We start from the raw sequence: 10972 nt of genomic DNA, 5'->3' as shown, positions 1-10972 counted from the left end.
GCCACCCTGTGTTACCGTCCCACCCTGTGTTACCGTCCCACCCTGTGTTACCGTGCCACCCTGTGTTACCGTGCCACCCTGTGTTACCGTGCCACCGTGTTACCGTGCCACCCTGTGTTACCGTGCCACCCTGTGTTACCGTGCCACCCTGTGTTACCGTGCCACCCTGTGTTACCGTGCCTCCCTGTGTTACCGTCCCACCCTGTGTTACCGTGCCACCCTGTGTTACCGTGCCACCCTGTGTTACCGTGCCTCCCTGCGTTACCGTGCCACCCTGCGTTACCGTCCGTCCCTGTGTTACCGTGCCACCCTGTGTTACCGTGCCACCCTGTGTTACCGTGCCACCCTGTGTTACCGTCCCACCCTGTGTTACCGTGCCACCCTGTGTTACCGTCCCACCCTGTGTTACCGTGCCACCCTGTGTTACCGTGCCACCCTGTGTTACCGTCCCACCCTGTGTTACCATGCCACCCTGTGTTACCATGCCTCCCTGTGTTACCGTCCCACCCTGTGTTACCGTCCCACCCTGTGTTACCATGCCACCCTGTGTTACCATGCCTCCCTGTGTTACCATGCCTCCCTGTGTTACCGTCCCACCCTGTGTTACCGTGCCACCCTGTGTTACCAGCCTCCCTGTGTTACCGTCCCACCCTGTGTTACCATGCCTCCCTGTGTTACCGTCCCACCCTGTGTTACCGTCCCACCCTGTGTTACCGTCCCACCCTGTGTTACCGTCCCACCCTGTGTTACCATGCCACCCTGTGTTACCATGCACCCTGTGTTACCATGCCTCCCTGTGTTACCGTCCCACCCTGTGTTACCGTCCCACCCTGTGTTACCGTCCCACCCTGTGTTACCGTCCCACCCTGTGTTACCGTGCCACCCTGTGTTACCGTGCCACCCTGTGTTACCGTGCCACCCTGTGTTACCGTCCCACCCTGTGTTACCGTCCCACCCTGTGTTACCGTCCCACCCTGTGTTACCGTCCCACCTGTGCGAATGTAATTCCTGAATATACGCGTTCTTGGCATGACAGGGAAAAAGAAAAAGAAGATGTGTACACGCACCATAGTGCAATCGGGTGCGATAAGTTTAGCCCACAGGCTACTCCATATATTTATATATATATATTTACAAATATTGTCTGAGGGGTGTGGATTACAGACCAGTTTTACCCTCTGTAATGTGAAGTCACAAACTCAATAAATACACTAAAAGATATATAAATAATAAGAATAAATTGCTGGAAGCTAATATTCATAAAACACAAGACAACAAAGGATATATAAATGATAAAAGTATATCATGATAACCACTGATAGCTCTTATCCCTAAGAGATGCAGACCAGAAGCTAAGCACAGACAGATAAATAACCCCCCCCTGTCAGTCCTTAAAGTAACCAGTCGAATTAGAATGCACTCTGACCGCTGGGATCCCTGACGAAGCCGCACTACGCGGAGAAACGCGTAGGAGCAGGAGCTCCGCACAGAGCACAGACTGCACAGATCGCAGTGGAGCTTTCACAACCCGCTCCGTGAGCTGCAGTGTCAGCTGGAAAGGCAAACGAGGACACAGGACGCTCCCGGCCTGCTGACGTCACAGCAGCAAGGAATTGGGGAAAACAACACGCCGAGGAGGACGGCATGCAGACGGCACCCGTGGAGAAGATCAGCAGCCCCCCGCCAATCATCGGAGGTAGCGGGTCTTCAAACGGACTACTGCCCGGAACAGCTGAGCAGTCCGGCAGAACCCCCAGGAGCAAGCACTGTCCTCACAGTCTCCAGCCAGCAGAGACACACAGAGGGAGTGAGACTTCACACAGAGGGAGTGAGACTTCACACAGAGGGAGTGAGACTTCACACAGAGGGAGTGAGACTTCACACAGAGGGAGTGAGACTTCACACAGAGGGAGTGAGACTTCACACAGAGGGAGTGAGACTTCACACAGAGGGAGTGAGACTTCACACAGAGGGAGTGAGACTTCACACTGTCTTCAGGCAATTATTCCCTTTACAAACATTTATTACTATATACTTGTTTTTCTTTTTATAAAACTTCTTTTATGTGAGTGCAGAATATTGTATGTTATTGTCTTTGGGCACCTAAGGTGATACATAAAGTTTATAAGCGTTTCATTGCGCCCTTCATTCTATGACAGGGAAAAGTGGGGAAAAAAAACTCATTGAATTAGGGAGTCCTGCCCAACAGAAGCTAAAACCTCACAGCTATACACGGCTGGCGAGAGAAAAGGTGCAAGGATTTCCGCCCGGATTTTTTTTTGTTTTGGACTGAACGGAGATACTCGAATACCAGCGAATTGGCACAATGTGCGAGATTCAGACAGTTTGGCTCAGATCCCACAGCGTTGCAGCGCCGGAATAAAATCACTTCTACAAAAAATGCCTTCCTCGCAAGAGTTTTAGTATACGGTAACACACACACGTGTTCTGCCACAGGACCGCGCGCACGCTCTGCCACAGGACCGCGCGCGCGCTCTGCCACAGGACCGCGCGCGCAGTCTGCCACAGGCCCGCGCACGCGCTCTGCCACAGGACTGCGCGCGCGCTCTGCCACAGGACTGCACACACGGCCCTGCCCGTGCGCTCTGCCACAGGACTGCACGCGCGCTCTGCCACAGGCCTGCAAACACGCTCAGCCACAGGACCGCGCGCGCGCTCTGCCACAGGCCCGCGCGCTCTGCCACAGGCCCGCGCGCGCGCTCTGCCACAGGCCCGCGCGCGTGCTCTGCCACAGGACTGCACACACGGCCCTGCCCGTGCGCTCTGCCAGAGGCCTGCCCGCGCGCTCTGTCACAGGACTGCGCGCGCGCTCTGCCACAGGCCTGCAAACACGTTCAGCCACAGGACCGCGCGCGCGCTCTGCCACAGGACCGCGCGCGCGCTCTGCCACAGGCGCGTGCTCTGCCACAGGACTGCACACACGGCCCTGCCCGTGCGCTCTGCCACAGGCCTGCCCGCGCGCTCTGCCACAGGACTGCGCGCGCGCTCTGCCACAGGCCTGCAAACACGCTCAGCCACAGGCCTGTACGCGCGCTCTGCCACAGGACTGCGTGCGCGCTCTGCCACAGGACTGCACACACGGCCCTGCCCGTGCGCTCTGCCACAGGCCTGCCCGCGCGCTCTGCCACAGGACTGCGCGCGCGCTCTGCCACAGGCCTGCAAACACGCTCAGCCACAGGCCTGTACGCGCGCTCTGCCACAGGACTGCGCGCGCGCTCTGCCACAGGACTGCACACACGGCCCTGCCTGTGTGCTCTGCCACAGGCCTGCCCGCGCGCTCTGCCACAGGACTGCGCGCGCGCTCTGCCACAGGCCTGCAAACACGCTCAGCCACAGGCCTGTACGCGCGCTCTGCCACAGGACTGCGCGCGCTCTGCCACAGGCCTGCAAACACGCTCAGCCACAGGCCTGCGCACACGCTCTGCCACAGGCAGACACACAAGCAGTAGCCTAATTACTAATCATTTGTGGTTTGTCCCCCTCTGGTGGTGGACAGAGGAAAGACGTGTAGCCACAATAATGTTAATTAGTAATCTCACTTTCCCCTGGTTAGTTCTCTCGTTTGAAGCTCCTTGTTGTATTCTCTCAGGTTCCTGCAGACATGGGTACAATTATTTATATAAATATGCAGATGTAGGTGGCGCACTATGGTCGGATATTCTGTTGTATTCTGCGTTATCAATCGTTAAGATAAAACTTGGAACATCTGTCTATTATATATATATATATATCACCATATCACATCCACACACGGGGGAGGGATCAAATGACACCACGTTGCCACGACAACGGGACGCTATGTGATGTCATAATGCTACGCGGCATCACGTTGTCATGGCAATGTTCACTTCAGTTGGAGGGGGAGTTGCAGCAGGATGCCGGGAGACGCCGCAGCACCCCCGCACCAAGTAAGGGATTTAAAAAAAAATAAAAAAATACGTTCTCCAGGTTGGCCTTCAGTAGACGGTGGCAACCCTGGGTGAAAATGTGGTGTGTGTATGGATTGTGTGACGTTTCTCTGGGTCTCAGCATGTCCCCTGGGTGAAAATGTGGTGTGTGTATGGATTGTGTGACGTTTCTCTGGGTCTCAGCATGTCCCCTGTGTGAAAATGTGGTGTGTGTATGGATTGTGTGACGTTTCTCTGGGTCTCAGCATGTCCCCTGGGTGAAAATGTGGTGTGTGTATGGATTGTGTGACGTTTCTCTGGGTCTCAGCATGTCCCCTGGGTGAAAATGTGGTGTGTGTATGGATTGTGTGACGTTTCTCTGGGTCTCAGCATGTCCCCTGGGTGAAAATGTGGTGTGTTTGGATTGTGTGACGTTTCTCTGTGTCTCGGCATGTCCCCTGGTCACTTCCCGTCACACAGGCACCTTGCAGCGCGTTATCACACTACTGAATTCCCTCCTGCCAGGATCAGCGAGAGGGCACCCGATGTCACAGCTACGAGATGTCACATCAGCGTCATGTGGCACCTGCCTCTCTGACAAGCTATTGAGATTTACAAACAGGAAGTGTGTCACCAGCTGAAGGTTCTGAACTTTCACCAATAGGAGCAAGGAAAGACTAAAAAAACTCGGAGCATCCAACCGACAGCCAGTTGTGGAATAAACCAAACGACCAGAATATTAGGCACAAAGAAAGCAAAGTGTGCCTAGTTTTCAAAGTGCTGTAATCCTCCTTTTCCAACCCTTACGGGGCTCACATCGGTTGACTATGTACAATACATGGCTTTGCTCAGCCTTGTCAGGATGCCGGGTCAGCGCAGGCCGGGCGTAGATATACAGATGGAATAATAACGGGCGCCAGGAACTTTTATAGTACAAACAGGAGCTGCATTAATAGCCGTTGATAATACTTTTCACATCAAGACATTCGTAACTATATACATTTTACTGGTGAACAACCAGGTTCGTTCTTTAATTCTTCTCTAGGTAATCGTTACTCATGGGAGGGAGCTGCTTATGTTTGTTGCTGTTACTGTCATATTAAGTTGCCATCTTCTACGTAGCGTCCGGAACCCTTTATATCAATTGGGCCCATCTTAGGTTACCCTTCCTATCATGAACTGTAGGATCACTACCCCAGTGCAAGGTACTTCATGCCTCTATTATGCATTCTGTTTCTGAGACAACGGGGCCTCACAGCAGGGCCGCTCCGATTAGATCCCAGGGATACTACTTGGACAACCCCTATAGGAAAGAGGCTTCCTCTGTAGGAACCTGTAAGCTTCTGTACTACCATGGCTACGGACGCTAACTGGATAGGACACGTTCCCCAACTACATAACAGACACGGATAGGACGTCATCACTACACATTAACTATACACATGAACTTCTTTACATTACCAACTGTGAGGCTCCTCCAACTGTTACTCCCAGGAACCTAACCTCTGGAACCTTCAGTCTCAAAATATATACCCTGATGGTGACGTCACTGGTCACTGTGCATACAGTGGGGGTGGCTGCTTTCCTGCTGAATCACTCTATACCATGTGATGGGATGGGAGAGGGGCTTCACCTTGCGTGAGCCCACACAATTAACCCCTTAAGGCCTTTAACCCCTTAACTGACATAGTAGTCCCTAGTGGTAGCTATAGTGCTACTAAAAAGTAACAGTACTGGGTTCAGGTACTGAAGAGAAGACTCTACTGGCATGAAAAAGGAAAAATAAGCTTGACCCTAGAAATTGCGAGGCAGCTCCCCTCACCTCTACCCACAGTCGCCCAGAACCCCACATAAATAACACACGAATAACGACAAGACAAGGTCTCGAGATACAAGGCCACGGCTTCTTATTGAAACATTAAATAATTGTGTGTGCTACCCCCTGCCAGAGTGTTCGCTCAAAGGGTTAAAGGTCAAAGGTCCTTGAACTGAGGACCCGTGACACTCAAGTCAGGCCCACGTGACCCGGCCGTTGACGCGAGTGGGCTCGCGGAACTCACATTTAAATGAGCCCCGCCCACTCGCCTCTCCCAGCCCCACTGGGTTTTACCAAGTACGGAGCCCGGTCTGGCAAGGACGAGCACACTTACCCCCCAACTGCCGCCACGCTATTTAATCCACCTTAAACTAGCCCCGTACCACCAGACCTGACAGGACCCTCACGTGTCCATCTTGCATGGCATTATTAACTAAATCGGATCCAATGTCCGACAAGTGTACCCCATCGGCCCCTAAGCAAACCGCTAGTCACGGAATCGAAGTCAGGATGGTTTAGTACCCAGCCCACGTGGATTTGAGCCAAATCCCGCTTTATTGCCCATCCTAGATCCACGGAACGCACAGCTGTTAGGTGGTTACCCCCGACGTGGAGGATCAAGATCTGCGGGGGCCACCTATCCCATGCCAAAACAAGCAACTGGGGGAGCAGTTGAACCCAACACAGACTTCTACTACCTCACCAAAAATCATCTACATGATCCCCACACATTGCCCGGTTTCTCCCGTACGGACACACGGCCGCTCGCTTCTCCGCCCGGTGCACAAGCGAATCCCCGATGATCCATACGTCCCTATCCGCGAAACCTGGAATGGCAGAATAAGGATCAATCTACCCCTCTACCCAATGCGGGCCTAACGTAAGACCAATACCGGTCCGACTCCCAGCGCCGAATGTCGTGTGTCTCCTCGGCCCCTAGCCCTACAAGCTCCCCCTCCTTGCTACCATCTGGCACACTGGTGTTAGGCCTGCCCCTCCCCCCCCAGGACACTGGTGTTAGGCCTGCCCCCTCCCAGGACACTGGTGTTAGGCCTGCCCCCCCCCCCCCCACAAGGACACTGGCGTCTCTGTGCTGATGAATTTGATCCAGAGATCCATGTCCTTCGTGACCCATGACGTATGTTTCCACACCACCATTTTTACTGGAACAGCTCATCGGTACGCCCACCAGCCCATACCACGGTGCTTCCGATGAAGATTATTTATTTTATGACAGGAGAGCTACGGCCCGCAGCACTGGTGGCAGGAAGCAGCGCGGAAGTGATGGAGCTGGTTACAGATTCTGTAGCCCCGGGTACATGGTCAGCATACACCAGGGCTTGGAAGATGGCGGGACTGGTTAAGTGCAGATGGGGAAGAACAAAGGCCTGAGGCCGTAATGATAGAGTCAACCAGGGATACAATGTTACGGTTAATCGTAACGAAACGGGAAATGGGAAGATCAGTCGCAAAAAATTTTAGTAGGCGTCTCCTCCTTCATGAAAGTTGAACGCAGGCAGGGACTCTACTAAGGATTCCATGAAAGGCAGAGCAGTGACCGGCTGGAACAGGGGGGCCCGGTGGGGGATTTCCCATTAGACCCGGGCCTAGGGTGGCAAAGAGAGGATGGGGAGTGGGATGCAGGGTCTGTGAGGTTTAGAATCAGGAGATCTAAAGCGGACAAGGCAGGAGAAGCACAATGGGGTCACCCAGGGGTGTTAGAGGGCAGCGTGATCTGTACGGGCAGTGTAGGCCACCGGGTGGTGCTCCTTCCTGTCTGATACATGAGGATGAGACTGCTGTGTCCTGTTTCCAGTTTAGAAGGGTTCTGTGGTCATCGGGGCATTTTAAGGGTTATGTTTGACCCTGTACCAACGGTTAAACGAATTCAGTGGTTGATTTTGTTATTTGTTTTTGTCCAGGTCACGCTCCTTTGGACGTCTGGCTGTGTGGAGATTCCTATGTTCACTGGGGAGGAAAACGAGAGGAGCGTCGGCCAGGGGGGAGGCAGTTTGGGTGAGGATGGACTTGGCCAAGATGTTTTGGGTGGGCAATAGAGGTGATTTCGCCCCCCGTGTTGGCTCTGTTACGTAGCTTTGTACTGGCCTCTCTTAAGCTAAACTTGGTGTTTAAAGCGCAACATATCCCAGGTGTTGCGAATATCATTGCCGATGCTTTGTCCCGGTTACAGGTGGTGGATTTTCCGGAGGTTGGCACCGGAGGCGGAGCGGATCGGCCAGCGATGCCCGGTAGAGATGCGGGATTTGGGGACGGTCCAGTGATAGACTTGGTGTTCGTTTCAGTGGCTCTAGGTACGTTAGGCTGCTTAGCGCGAGTATCAGAGGTTAGTTGGGGAGCTGGGACTAGACATGTTAGAGGCGGGGGCCTTATTGACGTACGTCCTTACATTAAGAGAAAATCTTAGCGGGCGGGTCAGTGAGCAAAAAACTAGTGGGGTTTTCCTTTTTTTAGGAAACTATCTGGGAGGGAGGATCCTACTAGGGCTTTCTTAGCTTTAATTTGGCCTTTTTCGTGGAGCTGCGGGTAGGGGAGTTGGTCTGCACGCCCCGGCCGGGAGGAAGAGGAGGGTTGCAGGTTGAGGATGTGGTGCTGGGCCCATGGTCGCTAAAATTGCTTATACGCCAGTCAAACATGGATCAGCTGGGCCGGGGGGCTTGGTTCTAACTCCAAGGTCCATCAGGGAGCACGACGTTCCTGGTGAGGACTTTGGGTGAGTACTTGGGGCTCAGAATCCCCCCCCCCATGCCGGGCCCACCACTGGTGCATGTGGGCGGGGAGCCATTGCCGAAGTTTCAGTACCAGCGGGTGTTTGAGGCGGGCCTTAGACATTTGGGCTTAGATGGGTCTCAGTTCCGGACGCATTCCTTCCGAATTATGGCAGCTACTGAATCGGCGCTTTCATGGCCAGGGGCCAAGGTAATGCGTAGAATCTGGCCCTGGGAGTTAGACCGGTATCAGTCTTATGTCAGGCCCGCATTGGTGTAGGGGGCAGACTGGTCCTTGTTCTGCAATTCCAGGTTTCGTGGCTAGGGACGTATGAATCGTCCGGGATTCGCTTGTTCACTGGGTGGAGAAGCGAGCGGCCGTGCAGGAGAAACCTGGCATTGCGGGGATCAGGTAGATGGTTATTAGTGGGGCGGCAGGGGTCTGCGGTGAGTTCAACTGCTCCCCCTGTTGCTTGTTTTGGCAAGAAATAGGAGGCCCCCGCAGATCTTGATCCTCCACGTCGGAGGTAATGACCTGGCGGCGGTGCGTTCGGTGAAACAGGTGTGGGCGATGAAGCGTGATTTGGCTCAAATCCATGGGGGCTGGCGAGCGGCGCAGATCGTATGGTCGGATATCATTCACAGGGATGTGGGGGAGAGGGGTCGCACGGGCCATCGAGCACATGCGTAAGAAGGTTAATACGGTGATGGGAAGGTTTGTGTCGTGGTGCTGGGGTTTGTGTACTAAACCATCCTGACTTCGATTCTGCGACTAGCGGTTTGCTTAGGGGCCGATGGGGTACACTTGTCGGACATTGGATCCGATTTATTTAACAATGCCATACAAGACAGGCATGTGACGGTCCTGGCAGGTCTGGCGGTACGGGGCTAGTTTAAGGGGGATTTAATAGCCCCGTAGGAGGCGGTAGTTGGGGGGGTAAGTGTGCTTTTCCTTGCCAGACCGGGGGGTCCGTACTTGGTAAAGCCCAGTGGTGCTGGGAGAGGTGAGTGGGCGGGGCTCATTTAAACGTGAGTTCCGCAAGCCCACTCATGTCAACGGCCGGGTCACGTGGGCCCGACTTGGGTGTCACTGGTCATCGTTTCAAGGACCTTTGACCTTTTACCCAATGAGTGCTCACTGGCAGGGGGTAGCACTTACCGGGTTATTTAATGTTTAAATAAAAAGCGGCAGACTTGTACCCCCAGACCTTGTCTTGTGGTTATTTATGTGTTATTTATGTGGGGGTTTTGTGTTACTGGGCGGGGAGGGGAGCACCCTCACACTCTCCCGGGTCATGATTATCACGTCTGTATTTATGTTTATTAAAGACATAAAACGGGGAGATTTCCCCGTTCCTCTGATGAAGACGCACAGCCGCACTGACACCGGTTGGGGGATAATCTTTGAAGGTCGGCCCAGCTGCGGGTAGGTTTCCTGGCTCAGCACTTATGTAACTCAGGCTTAACTGTGTGACGCAGCAGGCAGAAGCTTAAAGATAAGAAGCAAAAAGTGACGCACTGTTTCCTCGCTTCCATGTGATTACCCAGAATCCCTGGCTGCAGTGGGAGCACTGTATGCTGGGTAATTATCAGGGGGGCTGTAAGAGGTGAATGTGCTAATAAGTGTTCTTGATCTTGATGTTACTTTTATGTCTGAAGCACTTATTCCCATGACCTGTTATTTATATTGTCTGTTATTTATTTGATTACCACGTGTATTACTACTGTGAAGCGCTATGTACATTAATGGCGCTATATAAATAAAGACATACAATACAATTACTGCATTTCCAATTACTGCATTTCTAGAGGATATTCATGAATAAATGTTTTAAAGTTTTAAACCTTGTGTTTGTGTTCCTGTCCTGTTTGGTTGTGTATGTGCTCCTGTCTTGTTTGGTTGATACAGCGAGACGCAGCAATAATATTCTCATGGACTTGTCTGAAAGAGTCCAGGTGGCCCTAAATAATATATCGGGGATAGTATATACTGCTACACACCGCGTTTCTATATGGATTGTAGGTGGCACGCTGCAATTTCTATAATAACTCAGATTAGGAGATGATCTCCTAAGGATGTTTGTTTATTAAAGACAAGAAAAGGTGTGTGGGATATTTATGCGTAGGGTGGGCAAAACCGGGTGTCTCAAATCAGAACCTACCAGAACCTTACAAAACTAAAATCCTTATGATGTTTAGGACCAAAACCCAACAATTTGGAACCAAACTCCGAACACGAAGTTAAATGCCCAACTCCAGGTGTTTCTCACTATATATTATCTTTGTTCATGATTTCAATGTTTCAGTTCTGTTATTATTATTTAACTTTTCTTGTTGTTTTTATGCTTTAAAAAAAAATGTAAACAACATATTTGAGGTATTTAAGGCGTTATTAGGTTATTGTAGTATTTTCCCAAACGAAACAGATTGAGTTTTGGCAAAACCAGAACCAAAATCACAAACGATTGGGCCGCCCTTAGTTATAGGACTTGTAGGTGTCAAATTGTAAAAAAGTAGTAATA

Source organism: Ascaphus truei, chromosome 17 (genome assembly GCF_040206685.1).
Source record: "Ascaphus truei isolate aAscTru1 chromosome 17, aAscTru1.hap1, whole genome shotgun sequence".
NCBI lineage: Eukaryota > Metazoa > Chordata > Amphibia > Anura > Ascaphidae > Ascaphus > Ascaphus truei.
Note: the sequence above shows the minus strand (reverse complement) of the source record.